An 18,763-nucleotide genomic window follows, 5' to 3' on the forward strand; every position below is an offset into this window, starting at 1 on the left:
GTGGCTATAGCATCTCCAGTTCCAGACTTAATGGCTGCTCCTTAAGTTCCATCTGGAACTTGTTCAGTAATAGGACAGAATTTTTACCACTCAGTTCCTACAACTGACCCAACTCCATTTTCACTTATTAGCTGAGACATCTCAAGGAATAGTAAAACTGAATGTGCAGAAAGAGGTCTGCATTTATTTTAGATTCAATAAAACACCTGTAACAAAACAGTAGGGCCAGTTAAAAGTGGAGTATGTTTCACTTAATTTAAAACATAAGTCTATTTTCAAGTATATATTGTGGTTTACATGTATGCTAACAAATTTAAAATGGAAAAGTAAATATATCATAAAAAAAAAACAGGAAAAAAGAATCCCACTGTAGCATTAGAACAAAATCTACAACAGGAATAAATACAAATACTTTAATTATCAGAGCAAGTTTAAAATTCAAGAGTGCTCATTTTACCAAAATACACATTTACCAAAATGCCCACGTTGGAAATTGTGTGACTTTTTTGAAGAGCAATGTGCTATTTCCAGCCCTCAGTCCTGTATTCCTACCTCCTCTCTCCTGTGCTAAACATGGGACCTAACACCTGTTGGAGTAAGCCATAGTTTACACAACACTACATTGTTTTGGGAATGTATTATACTTCTTCTTCCTCCTTTGTTTCCTGAGTCCACATAAATTTTGTAAATAAACATTGCCTCTTACAAGAGAGAAAAGCGTTTCATTTTTTTTTCTATGACTCAATTGCTCACAGCACAGCACTAGCAAAAATTTTTTTTATAGCATAAGGAAATATATAAGTAGCATGTTGGGAAAATAAAGCAGATCTAACTATTTTGGTGCAAATTTCAAAGAGATTACATGAAAAATAGTGAGTTGAATGTATTAAAAATACCATGGCACAGTCTTAGAGCACAGAAAGCAAACATCCCCTCGTTTTACATAAGGCTCATCAAAAAAGATGGACTGCAGCCATTAACACTGCCAGAAGTGTCAATAATTAACAGATTTGAAAATATAAGTAGCTTATGCCAATCACACACATTTGGCAAAGGTGGCAGCCACATATTTGGCAGTTGTATGTGTTACCTGGCTACTACATCCTCACTCAGTGTTCCACTTTGGCCAGAAAAAGCAGTTTTGAACTCTGCTAATATCACGGATGAAGGGCAGGTCAGGGCATCCATATGTGCAGCAGGACAACGTACATTCCTGTCAAAAGTTCCATAAGACTAACTGGCAGGTAACTACACACAACAGACCTGCTCACTCACTCCTCTGCCCAGAGAGATGGGGAGAGAATTGGGGGAAAATTACATAAAATGGGTTGAGATAGTTTGATAGGAAAGAAATAGATGTGGGAAAATTAATAATAAGAGAATAATATAATTGTAAATCTGAAAAAGAATTATGCACAATGCCACTGCTCACTGGGGTCAGCTGTCCTGGCTGCATTTCCTTCCAGCTTCCTGAGCCCCCCCTGTCCTCCTTGCTGGTGGAATGATAGGAGAAGCTGAAAAGTCCTTGACTAAGGGTAAGCACTGCTCAGCCATAACTAAAACATCAGCATGTTACTAACATTATACTCACTCTACATCCAGAACACAGCACTGTACCAGACTAGGAAGAAAATTGTCTTGGCCAAACCCAAGAGAGCTTGTTATATCATCTCCCTTCCTTCCCATAATTACATTGATACTGCTGTCACCACATTGGAGGGGATCTGGACCACAAATGAGAACATTCCCTTTTGGGAAAGAAAAACATACACAATTGCTTTAACTAAATATTTGGGAGCTCACTGCTTTTCAGTGAATGGAGACTGACCAATACTTCATCAATCTACCTGTGCAAAGAGTAGCCAAGTCTCCATTTAGGCATTGCCTCAATTTGAAAACATTTGAAAGAAACATGTACCATCTCTGAAATACAAGGCAAAAATTCAAAGAACAACATGAAGTGGAGGTAACTACCAAATTTCATTATTTTGAGCCTGTAGCTTCATTTCTGAATTACAGAAGAGAAACATTAAATCAGAAAGCAAATTATTTTGTCTCCAGAAGCAGAATGATAAAAGCAGACTGAAAATAATTTACTCCATTACCAGAGGGATGGGGGTGAGTTCTACAAAGGCTTAGCTTCCACTGGGAATGAATAGGGATTGAAGACACTGCCCTCTTCAATCCCAGGATATGCTTCCCAGCTCTGGATTTGCCAGTCTGATGCACAGAGTTGCCAGCAAGAGATCCATTATCAGATCCCTGGGAATGAGACCAGAACAGCTCCTGGTTGGAGCCATTTGCAGCATTTTGCATCCAAATCCCACTCATCGTCCAAATGCACTACACAAGAAGAAATGAAAGGTACCACTCTATTTTTTCACCATACTCTCATTTCTATTTACAGTGGCTGAATCACCCTAAATAACAAGCTCTTTCTACTTCATATTTGCATATATCATGTTGCTGGACAACAAAAATAATGCCTAGAAAGAACTGCTGGAGACCCAGATTTACAATCTGAATGAGAAAAACACTCTGCATCTGCAGCTACATTGATACAGAAATTATTTTAAAATGTTAAACTGAGAATTTTGAAGAACTGGTAACTTCAAGTCTGAGCATTCCAAAATAAACAGATTAAAGTGTCATTGCTAAAAGAAATCACAGCTTGACAGCATGGAGAAAATAAATATAAGTGCTTGCAGCAATACTTTGAATGAATAAGACAAATATCTGACAGATGACACCTTTTTCTTGCCCAGTTCCGGAACTGCCAACAGGTTAAGCTCTAAAGCAAATTCAAAATCATCTATTATGGCAAAATTTATTCCTACTGTAGGAATTTGTCTGAGTTATTTTTCAGAAATGTTGCCTGATACAAGTATTCCAGTAATTTTTGCAAATGCAGTTAAAAAGCAATAAATTTACAAGATCATGCATTAGAAGTATTTTCAGCTATAAAGTTTCAGAAAATAAAATGTAAAATGGAGGCCTAGAAGTATTTTGTTAAAAAAGCTTTTGTGATAAATTCACAAGGAGAACAAAAAGAAAATAAACACTTTTTTCCAGCATCTCAGGGAACTTGATCTTTGAATTACAATAAAATGTGGTTCAAGATCAGATTTACTATTCTTGGGAAAAAAACCCAAAAAAACCCTTATATTTTATTGGTAGTGTTTTTCCACAGCTGGTATTTCTTTCCATTGCTAGTTCTTCAATGTAGTTTTCATCTTACAAAAAAGCTTCGATTTATTACTACCTAATGACTTAGAAAAGATCCTTGTTTAAGGTGGAATGTAGTCTATGTATTGTGGATGTTACATTTCGAAACTTCCAATACTATTAAAATAATTTAGCTTAGGATTAAAAACTGTGATGGGCAAAATTTGTTGCAAATGCTTAGTTTTGCTTGGATATCAACCCTCACAGGCTATTTCTTTGCTATGAGATCATCTTTGAAAGGATTTCAGCACCTGCAGGAATCTTTCATTTTTGGAGGAAGAGGAAGCCAGTGAGTAAAGGCAGGAACAAGGTGTCTCATACTTGATGAAGGTGAATGAAGACATGCCAGTGAACGAGAGCGCACTATAAATCTACTCGGCCAAATATAGCATGGATATGGAACAGCTGGCTATGCCTGCCACTCCCGCTCATATTCTGCTACATCCACTGACATCTAAGTACGTACTAGTTATTACATGTTAAAGTCTGCAGAATCCATCCATCACTTCCAACTATTACTCTCAGCATATGGCTCTTTGGTGCACAGATGGATCCAGTTCTGCAGCCTATATTCTGCGTAATGATCATGAGTAGTATCCTTGGACTTCACTGTGATCTCGTGCAACTTTAATCCCACTGACTCTAACAAAATTCCCCTGATTTACGAAACTGTGAAGCTCTGGACCCTTGTTTTAGTGACCTCAGTCACACAGGCACTATTTGACAAGAAAATGTTTATGTGATCATAAACTTTAACATACTGAAATATTAAATTGAAGATGAACACATTATGTGCAGTATTTATCAAGAAAATTAATGAACCATTAGCCAGTGAAAACAACAAAATACATTTTATTCGGCTCAGAGAAAAAAAATTGAATTCTGATTCTCTCCAGAAGTGTTGCTGGTTGCATATTGTTTTGGATTTTTTTAAGTTAACTGTTTAAAAGAAAGGTAACTCTGGGGGATACAAGGCAATCTAAACAACAGTTGAAGTTTTAACTTCAGAAACACAAAGCTGCTTAAAACATATTCAGGAAAACAAGCTGTATGTAAGCTGATAAAATTGTATGCACTGATAATTCCCCCGCATCTCCACTTTACTACAAAGTGAAGGTATTGTTATGTTAAACAGAAAAATATTTTTCAGCAATTCACTGAAATCCTATTTCCCAGCAACTCTTTCATGACAGGCAATTGTAGTATTTTCACAATGCATGATTACAGAACTTGTTAACAAAAAAACTGAAATGAACAAAGAAGTTGGTAGGAAATGGAAGGCATGGCCATCTCCAGGTCACCAGTACTGAAAGGTTAACAGATGAAAGGGAAGTTGTACTGTGAATTCACAGGGGAGTAAGAGGCTTTTGCCCCCATTAGCTCTGGCCAGCATGAGCTCTCATATCAAAGCCAGAGCTTGTGCTCACACCATTAACGTGGCACCAGACCACCCAGCAGGATCACTGTAGCATCTCAAGGTAGACCTCAAATATGGCTTTTTTCCCATTCCGCTGGGTAGAAACAAATGTGTGAAATGTCCAGAAAAGTGGACAGACACCAAAGTGGCCAAAACACTCTTGAGCAGCATCTGTCATCTGCTGTAAATGCATGTCAAGGAGCAGTTGGCCAAGGAAATTACTTACGGCCTGTTGAAGAGTTCCTCCTAAGCCACGCACACCCCTGGAAGAATGTGTTGATGTTTTTGTCTAGGTTTGCCCATGGTCATGCATTTAGCAGCCAAGCAGCAAGACAAAATTTTCATTCGGTCAATCGAGTATTATCTACAGGCCCTAAATGTACCTTATCAGAAATGCTGAACATTTGCAATATTTGAACATGGGGTCTTATAATGAAGATATTACACATGTGGAAAGATGACACTAAGCACATTGTGCTGTTTAACATTTCCTCAGAACCACAGACTCCCCGTGAGGACTGGAATATTTGATATGGTTATATACAAACATAGAAAGTCAAAATGTCTTCATGTATTTCAGCTAAAGAAAATTAAATGCTTACTACTAAATTATGAAAACTTGCATTTCTCCTGTAGTGCTAGCTTTCAATGGAGAATCAGTCTTATCTGTTGCCTTCATGAATATTGAAATAATTAATTGATTAGTCAAATGTTAACAATTGTTACTGAGGCTGTGCCATGAGATTATGTACTCACACTGAGAATCAATGGTAATTAAGTAGTTGATCAATGTAAGCACCTTTTCAATGTGTACAAAGCTCCAAAATACCAGTCCATTTGGAAAACTAAACATGACAAGTGAAAACTCTTCATTGAAAGTGAATTTTCTTTACTGAAAACTATTTTCTCTTCAGTGTACTGCTCAAAAAGGTATTTTCCCTTTCTGACAGGGAGTAGAGGACTCCATGACATTGACAATGTGTACAGTTTAGACTTAAAAACAAACTCCTCTATTAGGCATTATACCTTAGCATAGATAAAATCTGACTAAAGTGACCAAAGCAGACTGGAATTCAAGCAATTCTGGTGACAACTGGGAAAAAAAAAAGTCAATGGAACATACCCACTTATCAGTGTCTTTAAACTATATAGTATTGTAGAGATCACATTGAAGCATTTCTGATGTCCACTTCTGTAATGTACAACAGTCTTAAAAAGACTTCCAAAAGTATTTCTAACATGATTCCTATTTAAACTCTTATGTCATGTCATAAATTCTCAGTTGATCTGCCTAGTCATGAACATGTCATTAATGTGTTGTACTGCCCCAATTTTACACATACATGCACACACAAGACCACACACATAAAAGTGCACTAAATTGACTATAAAATGAGATGTACCTCATTAAATCAAGAAACTTATGTTATATAATCTAAACCTTACACTTATTTAAAAATATTTTACAATTGATTCGCTTTGTAATAATCACCCCCCTTTCACTAGCAAATCGTGAAAATATTTACAAAATCCAAAGAGGTATTCAGAATTTTCCATACTTGCAGTGATTCTTACTGTAACTTTCCCAAGTTGCAGTGGATACAGTCATAACCAAAAATATTATATAGGTAAAATGGAGTCCTAGGTGAATCTGAAGGTTATTAATTTTTTTGTATGATGTGAACATTCCATAACCTGTTCCAAGAATGATGTCAACCTTTCAAAATAAAATCTGTATCAGCTCTTTAAATCTAAAATGAAATGCTATATAGCTCATAACAGCTGATATTCTATCTTGGTTGGCTTTTTATTTCATCATAACAGAAAATAAAATTTTGGTTTTACATGATTACATGGAACACTTGAAACAGACAGAAAAGGACAGCTCTAGAAAAAGTTTCAGAGAAACTCTAGGACTTAAAATGCTTCTTACTTATCTTTGCTACATGATCTGAACTCTATATTTTATAGCCCATAAATACATATAAAACACAACACTGTGAAAACCAACATTTTCCTTTTCAATTAACTGTACTGAATATTTTACTAGTGCTTCCTCCTCTGAGTATTATGTAAGATATTTCTGCACAAATGTATGTATAAGAAACATGTATAAATCTATTTGGATGCACAAATATAGTATTTTCATATAAATATCAGTATTTTTCTGCAAAAAGACCAAACAGGACTTTAATACTACAAGTTTTGCTCTTGTTGCATACACATAGCTGATATTGATGGTGAGGAGAAAAACCAAAACCAAAAAACAACAATCCAGAAAAGCCTTGAAGAAAAATGATTTGTAGACTGAAGAGAATTTATCCAGTGTTTAAATTAAAACACATAATGCTCTGACACTGAGTAACTTTAATTCTGCTGAAATATAAACACCATAATAACATCACATAATCTCTGAACAAACTGGGACAAATGCCTGTTCCTCCTCATTTCTTAATATGTTTTATTTATAAAGATAACAAGTCATCTTTTTTTTCTGGAAGTTCTCATCATTAGGCTAACAAAAAGGATAAAAAATTAGTAAGAACTTGGTATAGGTTTGCAAGCTCTCTAAAATAACCATTCTCTTAGCCTTACTGCCTGGAGAACTTCAGCAGGTTTGTCTAAGAAAATATATTGGCCTGTCATGACTAGAAAAAATATAAACCATAATTTTAGCTGTTGTTTTCATTCCTTTTATACTGACCAATAACTCAGTTTTCTTATATCTGGCAATGCAGCCTTTATAACATAGTTTGGTTTGTACTGGCATTTTTTGACCATTTTTCTTTAGGTGTCATGTATCTCAAACAGCTTTACAGAATGAATTACTGTGTTCGAACAAGCATTTCTGCAGTATGATATGAAGCACATGGATCAATCGGTAGGTAGTAATAAGAGAAGGAACATGATTGTTTGTAGTTGTGGATTAACCTTTGGAGTTTTCAGATATGGAACTCAACAACCACCAACTGAAAGAAAATCCCAGCATGATGGTTTAAATGAAGGATAAAATCTGTAACAATACAACGTCACCTAATCGAGTTTGCTCTGAGACATCTCTAACTCAAGCCTTAAAGGCATGATGTAGGTCCCAAACACACAGCCTTCTTCTCCCACCTGCACTACAAGCAATTCTACAAGTCTGAACTTCTGGATGTTTACAAAGATGGAGTAATAAATGTTCTGAGGCTGAGATATAAGCCAACAATCACTGCTTTTGAGCATTTTCTAAGAGTTAATGAGAGCTACACAGAGGACCCTGAAAGGACAAGTCCAATATTTAAAATCTTATATCTCCTAATTTAAACATTATTTCTTTATCCTCCTTTGAAATGGGACTATACAAAATGATAAGTCTACTTCCAGAGCCATTGGGTTATTAGAATATTTGTAATATCATGATTGCAGATCAAAGTATGGAAAAAAGTGTAAAAAAAAGTAGACAAAAATACAGACTTCTACAGACAGGCCAGTATTAAAGTGACTATTAAAAAAGCTTATTTTAATGATTAATCAAATAGCTGTATTATAATAGTAATAAATTATCTCAGATGTAATTAACTCAATTATAAACATTTCTTATAAACATATAAAATATTGAAATTCATTAGCATACAAAAACCACTACAAGTTTTGGTCTATAAATACACTCAAACAAGACTTTTAACTGCTGAAACCAAAATGCACAATATCATCCAGAATTCATGAAAGCCAATACAATGATATCAGGATATTCCTTCTATTTCACTTAGTCTTTCCAAGTAACAATCTTATCATTATAGCTCATATAATTCCTGCTTTGATATACTATGAGCTATTTTCAGTCTCAAATTATCTCCAAAAGCCCAGCTACCATTTTCCCAGATAATATTTCTGTTGACTTCAAAGTTTCTCTGGTTTACATACTGCAACTCAGGCAAGTATAAGATCAACATATTTATTACAAAGTTTTATTGCCTAAAACTAAAGTTAATTAACTCCTTTAATGCTAAGTGGAGGACACCACAAGACTTATTGCTTCAGTAAAAGACCTCAGTAGTATTTTCAGGAGAGGGAGGGAAGGAAGAGAATAATTTCTAAGAAACAAAGAAGTTAAAAAAAGGTAGCATGAGAAGCAAGTTAAAAGTGGAAGAAACACCATGACCACAACACCAAAATAGTTTTTAAAAAATGGCAGCACAAGAAAAAGAGCAATATTGGACAGTGCACAGCAAATGAAAGGCATTATGAAAACTGCTCACTCACACTGTATTTTGTTCTAAAAACATATGGAATTCATGTTTCCAGTCTGTTAGTATTGAACACTATAAATGGCTTTAAATTTCAAAAACCAGTAACATTCATGACATTGCTTGCTATGACAAAAGTTACGTATAATATTATATATTAAGTATGAGCATGAAAATTTTACTGTTACCAGCTGTGGTATGTAAAAAAACAACCATCTCTAACCCATCTCTATCCAGTGGCAGCAGGCAGCTTGCTTGCACAGAAGGCTGGAGAGGTGCTCTTATAAAATCCAAGCATAGGATTCTGAACTTGTCAGGAGTATTTACATTGACTTCAAAGCACTGATGATACTTCACCTACTTAATTGTCTTCTCCAGCCTTCCAGAATTAGTGATTCCATACGTAAGAGATCTAGCACCTTAAGGAATTAGCACGTATTTAATGGAGGAAAAAAAAAATGTGTCATTTAAAAATATCTATAATTATTGTAGTAAGAGGAATTAATAGACCTACAGACATTACATACCCCTGGCTCATTACAAAATGTGAATACACACCAGAGATATTATTTTTCTTCAAGTTCATTGAGTATGTTTTATAAATTTAACATTTGCTGCTATTTATGATTACTGAAATCAAATTAAGGCTAGAAATTAACTCAGCCCCTTTCTGCATGTGAAGCACAGTGCATAGCTGTGAGATGACCAGGAAATAAATGCTTATTTAAGAATTGCAGCTCCTTTCTGCCTCTCCCACAGTTTAAGAGTGGGATAGAAATCAGTGAGAGAGAGACTTGGAACTTTTTATGCCCTCCTTCCCCACAATGGGGCAGCCCTGGTTCCTTCCAACAGGATGGGGAAAAACAATGGCTCCTGGAAGCTTGCTTTCACATACTTCAATGGCTTTCACATACAACCTTGTGCAATGGATAAACACTCATGCCAAGAAAGGGGAGGGAATACACTGCATTTCTTTCTTCTTGTCAGCTAACGCAATTTGCTCCCAAGCAAAAACCATCCTATTTCATTCTGTAAACTATCCCAAAGTGAAGTATCACATAAACAAAAAAGAAGGCAAAAAACAACAAATGTAAACAGAACACCTCAAATTAAATTAAACATAAGAACTACTCACTAATTACCTAAATACATGAGATCTATTTAGGATACATAGAATTAAATTAGTGTGAGAAATTTTTAGAAATTTAAGCAGAGGAAGAAAACAGAAGCTGAATTACACATAATCATGCCCTCATGTCATCTCTAAGTATATGTCAAATTAGAGCGCTTAAGAAAAATGCAGGAAATCTAAATGTGGTCCTGGACGGGCTAAACCTGGGCTCCATTTCAAAGGACTTTTTCTCCAATTGTCTGCTGCCTCTTTTAAACCTGATAATAGAGACTTGGGTCTGGTCAACTTCAGACTGGCATTTGTCTTTGATGACTTATTTCTTCTGTGACTGCATATCTCTTCAGGCAGCTAGTTTCTGATAAAGTTTACGCTAAAAAAAAGTCTAGTAAGAACAAGCAATTTGAGACCAATCTAAGTACATTTACCCTTTCCAACATTAACTTTCAAATGATACTGACTAATCAGGCCTTTGTAATTTGCAAAATCTGGAAAATTCCAGAGCTCCGTGAAATAATTATTCAAATGGTGACAAGTTTTCATTTGTGTTCAAGGCACTGTCCTTTATTGACGGATGCCCTGATGGCAGGCTAGTGGATTATGAAGGTTCTGCTGCTTGAGTTGGTGATAAGTTTTAACAGCTGAAGGTGATTTGTTTGGGGCCTCAATCTTGCAACCTCTTCTGCAAGCATGTTTCAAATATTGTTTTTCACTAGTCTTTCTGTAAGTGAAGTATACTGCAGATAAGACGGAGTCAGGGGCTTGATGTTATCTGGGGAAGCTGCTTTTCAAGTCTTACAGCAGATCCTTGGACCTCTATGTGTTTTTTCAAGCTTGATTTATGTGAATGCATATGAATTTTCATATGAATATGAATTTCATAAATATGAATATGAAAAAGAATTTCATCTGCACTTTAAGACATATTGTTCATTTTAGAAATAGAGAATACACTTTTCTAAATTCACCAGGACATTGTGATATGATTTTCTGCTCAACAAAGAAAACCACTGAGACATCACTGTTAAACTGATACTGTGAAAGTGTGACTTAACAAAGCTCATAATCTAAGGGCTAAATCAGATTCCTTCATGTGAATAATTTTAGTAAAACAAGCAGTCCATACTACTGCAGACAAATTTCAGCTTTGGTGCTGCAAACTGTTAGCTTTAAATGCACATGACTGCATTTGTGTCTTTAGGTGACATTATTATACAATACCAACATCATACAGAATGTGACTACACTTCAGTGGTAGTGCAATGATTCCAACAGGTAATTTCCAGAACTGTTTTGTTTTCCACATAATAAGCCTGAACTTAAAATGTTCTTTTAGACTGCATTGTACCTAGAACATGTGACTTTTTTCTGCAATCCAGCTGATCTTATCAGCCAAGTCGAGCTAACCAAGCAATTGGTTAACCAAGCAATCAGCACAGGCTTTACTGCAGAAAAAAGATCATAATCAGCCTTACAGGAAAAGAGCCAAGACTTGCAAACCAAATAAAAATTAGGTAGAAGGACAGATAGATAGATAGATAGATAGATAGATAGATAGATAGATAGATAGATAGATAATACTGTAGCTATACCTCTATCAGAAGAAAAAAAAAAACAACCAAAAAAACAAGTCCTATAACTGATATGAAAATTTAAATTATATGACTGCTATATGTAGGACACCAATCTTAAATTAGAAAGAAAACACCCTCCCAAAGAGTTCAGTGCTAATTTAAGCTTTTTTTCCTAACCATTCAAATGAACAGGTGCATGGTTGTGAAAAGTGCTGTTGAAGAAGTGCTCTGTTTGCCAGAATTCAAACAGAACGAAGAAAAACTTCCATGAATGCAGTCATAAAAATGTCTAAAACTTAACCTTTAATCTTCTTTAGCTAATGAATGAACTAAATGTAAGACAGAGACTTTAACAAGACATATTTACAGTGATTGACTTTTACCATGTAGTGAATTTTTGCTTATCAGATAAAATCTTTAAAAATAATATTATCCAGTATACTTAGTTTTATACCCTCATCAACTTTCATTTGTTCACAGGCATATGAAAGCTGATGAGTGGAATTTAAAGGAAAATTATAAAGGCATGTAGGTGTTTAATGGTTCATGATATTTTTCCAGTTTTGTAACATAAAAGCCAATTATTTGAGATAGGGCATTAGCTGCCAATTGAAAGTATTCATGTTTTCTTTTTTGCCCCAATCATTTTAAAAGCCTGAATTACCATCACCAGTTCATCATATTGCATAGAGCACTATACAACTCACTATGAAAAATGAAGAGATTATCCTACAACTTTTCTTACTCCAAGATGAGAAATAAAAGCCTTAGAAAACAATAAAACATGGTAGAGTGAGATCAGGCTTTTAAGCCCAACCACAAACAATCTAGGTACAAACTGCACAACCCATGAGAATTCCTATGCAGCATCATGCTCCAGACAAACTCTGATGCCTTTGTTGTCCCCATCCTAACACAGTGGCTCATTGTAGGAATCTACAGTATTTATCACACTTCACAAAAGCTGTGCTATGTTCTCAGGACTGAAAAGGCAACCTTGCTCACATTTAACATGTTATGAGTGGTCACTCTTCTATATGAATTCTCCACCTGTGAAGTTTCCATCGCAGGCAGAAGTTGCTTTCACAAGTCACTGATGAAAAACACAAATTGCTGTTGAGCATGAACTTCTGTTGTGCACACAGAGGATCATTTCTTCCCCAAATGCAGACACCCCTTGCTCTCTCTGGTTCCTCTCCCTCTACTCTGCACTGTGGCTGAGTTGCTGCAGCACAGGGACTGAGACCCACTCTGACCCAGCCTAGGGGGAACTTGCATGTTGAAGATAAGCCCTAAAATGCAGCTGTCAGTCTCCCTGTTAATGTGCTGCCATAAAACTGCAAACTACACAAGAGTTTGTCCTTCAGGAATCAGGACACATAGGGTAGGCAATCTAAGCCTGGCTATCAAGGCTGTGATGAAAGCCTGTGTATGTACATTTTGTTATTGATGATATCTAATTTGCAATTATTTGTAATAGGAGGAAATGTTTGAGGGGAAAACACATAATTGCTAGCTGTAATTAACTCCATAGCCTTTGCTATAGTTTACAATGAGTTTTATTACTAGAAATATTTTAACATTATTACTAAAAATTTACAAAATATCCAGAATGCTAAGAGTGAATGTTAGGTTATCCAATACAGAACATAGACCTGTTTTTTCCAAAGCTGTTACAGCTGTTATCATGAAGACCAAATCATTGGACAGCAGTTATCTGCTACACTTCTACTTCAGTTATTTAGATAAGAAAATAACTGTAGTACTAGAGATGCTTACCAAATGGTGTCTCAAGTTATTTTTAAAATAGAGTAGGACTAAAAGTCATGAAAATTCTTGAGAATTACTGCTATCAATTTTTGAAGTTAGTGCCTTAGTGGTACAGATACTGAGCATCCTGTATAAATTAGAAGTATATGATGTGAAAGACAGCTGAACCCAGGCCCTTACAGGTAAGCAATGGTGAAAGCAGATTGTAGTAAAAGCACAATTCTTCAGTACCTCTTCAGAAGTCTCTAAAAATACCTTCAGGATTTCTTCTTTTGTAGAGGCAACTTTCTGAGAGCTCTCCAGGAGCTGTGGACCTTCTTGAACAAGTAAGAATGAATGATGGGTTTTTACAAGCAGAGGGGAAAGCTAATAATTCTTCACAAGAGGAGATAAGAAAGAGCATATTTTTTTTGCTTAGCCCTTCTACTACTTAAAAAAGAAAAAAAAAAAAGAACTTTAAGGAAAACATGGATGACAAACAAGAGGGTTAAACAAACATAAAAAATAAAAACATAGAAGTTGAAAAGGAGGAAAAGGAAGAAAATAAAGAAAAACATTAAAAGTATTTCTGAGCCCTTCTGAGAACTAGATCAGAAAATTACATGTCAAACTACTGTAATTCTGTCTATTATTATGTCTTAGGGGACACTGATAGTATTGCAATGGGAGTAATTATTATGCATACACAGAAGATGCATTTAAGGGGATGGGAAAATACCACCACTTTAGGAAGTTTTACTAATTACATGACATTATATTCCACTAAAAATTAGAATTATAACCATTTTTATCTTACTCAAAAATGCATTATGCTTTTTACCTGGTAATATTTAAATGCACTCTTACCATGCACCGTTCACCAAACTGACCACTCACTAACTACTAAAATTATTCTATCATACTATGGTAGAAATATTAATACTGTCAGGAACGTACAAGGCTCTGAAATGTTGTCAAAACAAAGAATATTGATCTTCTTAAAACACTGCAGTTAGTATATAAATCACGCAAAAATGATTGACATTAATATGTGCCTTTTGTGCAAATGCACTTTATCATGTATCTTTTTGACAGTAATAGCAATTTATTATACTGCATGGCACCTTAACATACTGTACAGACAATTTTTTCAATTTGAGAGTTTCCATTAAAAGACGCAAAAAAAAAAGAAGTTGTTGAGCAAAAAAAGAAAATTAACTGTCTTCATTCAGTTTGATTTAATACCTTGTCAGTTTGGTGCATTTTTTACGATTCTTTGTATAAATAAAAAGTTGAAAAGAGCTATTCTAATGGTAATTTGGATCAACCTTACAAACATATGATTCCAGGTTTCTAAAAGAGGCCCACTTGAGGGGGCTTTAAAACTGAACAAAAAGAGCCCTAGGGCTCTACAACTCACATTTAACCTACTTACATGAAAAAGGAACTGCTTTGGTTAAGAATAAACTTCCACAAGCTCAGGTTCAAACCAAACATGCCAGCATATTAGTGAGGAAATGAAACAGCAAATAGTAACTCCTTTCATACTTGTAAAAGAATACTGTATTTATTTAAACGCTTTGGCAGAAATTCTTATTTAAATTAAATTGCATTTAGTGCAATAACATTTTCATAATTAAGAAAAAATAACCAATTCATTTTAAAGACCTATGAAAAGCACAGCAAAATAAAATATATGGAGAAAACATGTAATTGTGTGAATAAATCTGTCTGACTAACATGGGATATGAGTCAGGAAAAAATGATAGTCTGTTTTTTATGCTGGGCATGCCTATGCAATGCAGTCACAGTAACTCAAAGAAATTAACTTCTGTTTGGAAATCATTGTAACCAGTACACATTTTACAACTGTGGTTGTATTGGATGCATTTTTTTCCTTCTAAATAAAATTTCTTGCTCCCATCACGCATGTTTTTTCTTTATGTCCACTTATCAACAAAAGCGCTGGACTGTACTTTAGAAAAGAAGATTTAATTTATTTTATTCTGCTCTACAAAATGTAGAGAAAGAAGAAAGAAGAGAAAGACACTTTCTTGTAAGACCCCTGTCACTGGCCACTACATCACAGAAATCAAAGACTGTCTATGAAGGTTTTCTTTTAGCACTTTGTGTAGCAATGAGGTCAGAGACAGGGAAGTGGTTTCACTGTCAACACGAGGGTGACGACATACATTTAAAATAATAGAAGCAGCTAAAAACAGAACAGAACAAAAAGCTAATTATCCTTCCATGAAATGGTCATGATCATTCAATCCACGTGCTGGCAAGCTACCTTAGTTTAAAACCTATGCCTACATTCCTGAGGTCCTCATCATGGGGATAAAATAGATCAGTTTTAGGCATGTGTCATTGATTAGTTTTAATACTTATTAAGAAACCTTTGGAATGGAAAAAATTACAAAGTCTACAGTAACACTTTCTATTTTTCATGTTCACCATCCAACTGCTTTATCATTTCAATCTCATCCTTCACCAGGTCATTCAAATATACATTTATTTGGAAACAATAGTGCAGCTGCTGCTTGTTTGCACTGTTTCTAGAGTTACTCAGCAATTTAACTAGTTCACTGCTTGCAGAAAGGAAGAGAAGGCACAGCAAAACTTCAGGAAACAGAGGCACAGAAGCCAATATCTTCAATTTCATCTGTAAAGGCCTTGTTAATTTGCTCAACATTACTCCAGCTGGTCAGGCAAGCTAGTCAGGCATCCATGTTCTGATGACTGGAAATTCATTCGCCAGCAGTTGATAACTATTTGCCCTCACATCAATATTGTTCTTTCATTTAAATTGCTCTTTTCCTTCTCTAGAGTTTTTCCTCCCTCAGATAGTTATGAGTGAAATAATCTCCTCCCTCATCCTTCTTTTTTGGCAGACTAAACAAACTGAGATGTTTCCTGCATGCCCCTGAGCTCAAGTGTCAGGTTCAGTCTAGATGTGCTCAGCCACTGTTGTAGTGCGTTTTTATACTTTGTAATACTTTGAAGTAGTTTTGTTTTGTATTCCCATATTTTTCCCAAATGTTTTATCCCAGACTGTACCCCCCTCCCTTTACCTGTGTTATCCCTCTCCCGGGATGAGATCATCCCCAAACCCCCACCCTGGCTCTCTGTCAATCACTCAGCATCCCATCCCTCCATCCAGAAGTTTCGGTCCAAGTCGTCGAGTGATTAGCCAGAGGCTGGGAGTCCGCCCCCCAAGCCTTGCTCCATACACTGTCCTGTATGTCTATCCCCCAGTACCCATCCCTTAGAGTTACTTATTGGTTGGTAAAATGTTCTCTACTTTGGGTTTCCACCTCCCTTTAAACGTGACCTTGGCACATCTCCCGGGGCTCTTGGCAGGAGGCCCCCTGAGGTGCAGGAGCTCCTTTGGGACTCCTAGAATAAAACCTTGGATTAACCCCAGCTAAGAGTCGGCCCTTTCTCTTCTACCAATGTCTCTGGTGTCTCTCTTGCTGCACAGACGCCCAGCCCAGGTGCCCTCAGCACCCTCGGGGCACACACAGACAGTGTCTCCCTGCCAGCCCAGGTGCCCTCAGCACCCTCGGGGCACACACAGACAGTGTCTCCCTGCTGTCAGCCCAGGTGCCCTCAGCACCCTCGGGGCACACACAGACAGTGTCTCCCTGCCAGCCCAGGTGCCCTCAGCACCCTCGGGGCACACACAGACAGTGTCTCCCTGCTGTCAGCCCAGGTGCCCTCAGCACCCTCGGGGCACACACAGACAGTGTCTCCCTGCCAGCCCAGGTGCCCTCAGCACCCTCGGGGCACACACAGACAGTGTCTCCCTGCCAGCCCAGGTGCCCTCAGCACCCTCGGGGCACACACAGAGAGTGTCTCCCCGCAGCCCAGGTGCCCTCAGCACCCTCGGGGCACACACAGACAGTGTCTCCCTGCCAGCCCAGGTGCCCTCAGCACCCTCGGGGCACACACAGACAGTGTCTCCCCGCTATCGGCCGTGTTGGGGCTGCTCCCCCCAGTGTCTGCCGGCTCGGGACTGGCCCAGGGTTCCTGAGAGGCTCGTAGAGAAACAGAGACAGCCACTTTCTGTGCAGGGTACACTGTCTTGCTCAGGAACCACAACATGTCCCCTGATCATCCTAACAGACCTTCCCTATACTTGTTTCATTCAAATTTTGAATACAGGTGATCAGATACAGGTGATCACACCAGTGTCTCACATAGCACCTTATCCACCTTCACCAGAAATCTTCCCCCAGACAAATCTGTGTATGTTTGCTGTAATTATTGTCATGGCTCATGTTGGCAGTTTTTATCCTTCAGCAGGTGGCCCACTCTTCTCCCTGCTCCCTGCAGCCAGCTCTGCTGTTCAGCTGGGTGCAAGCTGAACTCTCTGGGCCCACCCTTTCACAGCACCCCCTGACACTCCAACCTTTAGTGCCTCACACTTCTTGATATGCTGTGACTTTTTGTAGCAATGCTGCCTCTCCATTTCTGGTTAGCAGCAAAATTAAGGCACTTTTATTTGTATGACTCATCATAGCATTCAATAAGAAAACATTCAATAAGATCTCAAAATCAATCCAACACGTCCTGTGATTTCTTTCACCAGTCCTTTCAGAATCCTATTGACTTGATAGACATAACCTAACCTCTCTTAAGATTATTATGTACAGCAGTGTATTTCCATACTCCTCTACCCAACTACTTAGTATTATTTTTCTTGACTGAATATAACATGTTCTGTTCAAGAGTTGAGATGCTTCTAAACAACTTCTACTCTCTACCTATCTGTACTGCACAGCTGCTATACTTCTTTCCTTGTTCTGTTTTCATTTATAAAGTTGAAAAACCTTGACTCTTGTTCTTCATATCATTTGCAAACTCTAACACGTTTTATTTTTTAACCATTTTCTCCTCCCTAACAAGACTTCAATCCTTATTACTTTTCCTAGTGGCATTAGTCTTCTTGGGATGACTTGGGAAGGGCCTAGAGAGGAAGCCATATAAGGAGTGGTTGACGTCACTTCTTCTGTTTAGCCTGGGGAAGACTGAGGTGAGACCTGGTAGCAGTCTACAGCTTCCTTGGGAGGGGAAAAGGAGGGGCAGACACTGATCTCTTCTCTTCTCAGTGATCTCTTCCCAGTGACAGGGCCTGAGGGAAGGGCCTGAAATTGCATCAGGGAAGGTTTAGGCTGGATATCAGGTTCTTTATCCAGAGGGTGGCTGGGCACTGGAACAGGCTCCCCAGGGAAGTGGTCACAACCCCAAGCCTGTCAGAGTTCAAGAAGCATTTGGACAATGCTCTGAGGCACATGGTGTGACTCTTGGGGATGATGATTCTTGTGGGTGCCTTCCAACTCAGGACATCCTATCATTTTACGATTCCTCCATCAGGCCCAGACTTCTCAGAACTTAAAAATTCCTTTTTTTAGCTTCTGCTTTAGAAATAAAGCTC

The 18,763-nt window shown here is 37.3% G+C and overlaps 1 protein-coding gene across 3 annotated transcripts in view; it reads right to left on the bottom strand.

The window, feature by feature from the left end:
- Positions 1-18,763, bottom strand: part of TOX (thymocyte selection associated high mobility group box) — a 220,137-nt gene that overhangs the window by 167,763 nt on the left and 33,611 nt on the right. The window lies entirely within an intron of this gene.

Source organism: Agelaius tricolor, unplaced genomic scaffold (assembly GCF_023055355.1).
Source record: "Agelaius tricolor isolate 1412-34295 unplaced genomic scaffold, bAgeTri1.0.p SCAF_2, whole genome shotgun sequence".
NCBI classification, from domain to species: domain Eukaryota; kingdom Metazoa; phylum Chordata; class Aves; order Passeriformes; family Icteridae; genus Agelaius; species Agelaius tricolor.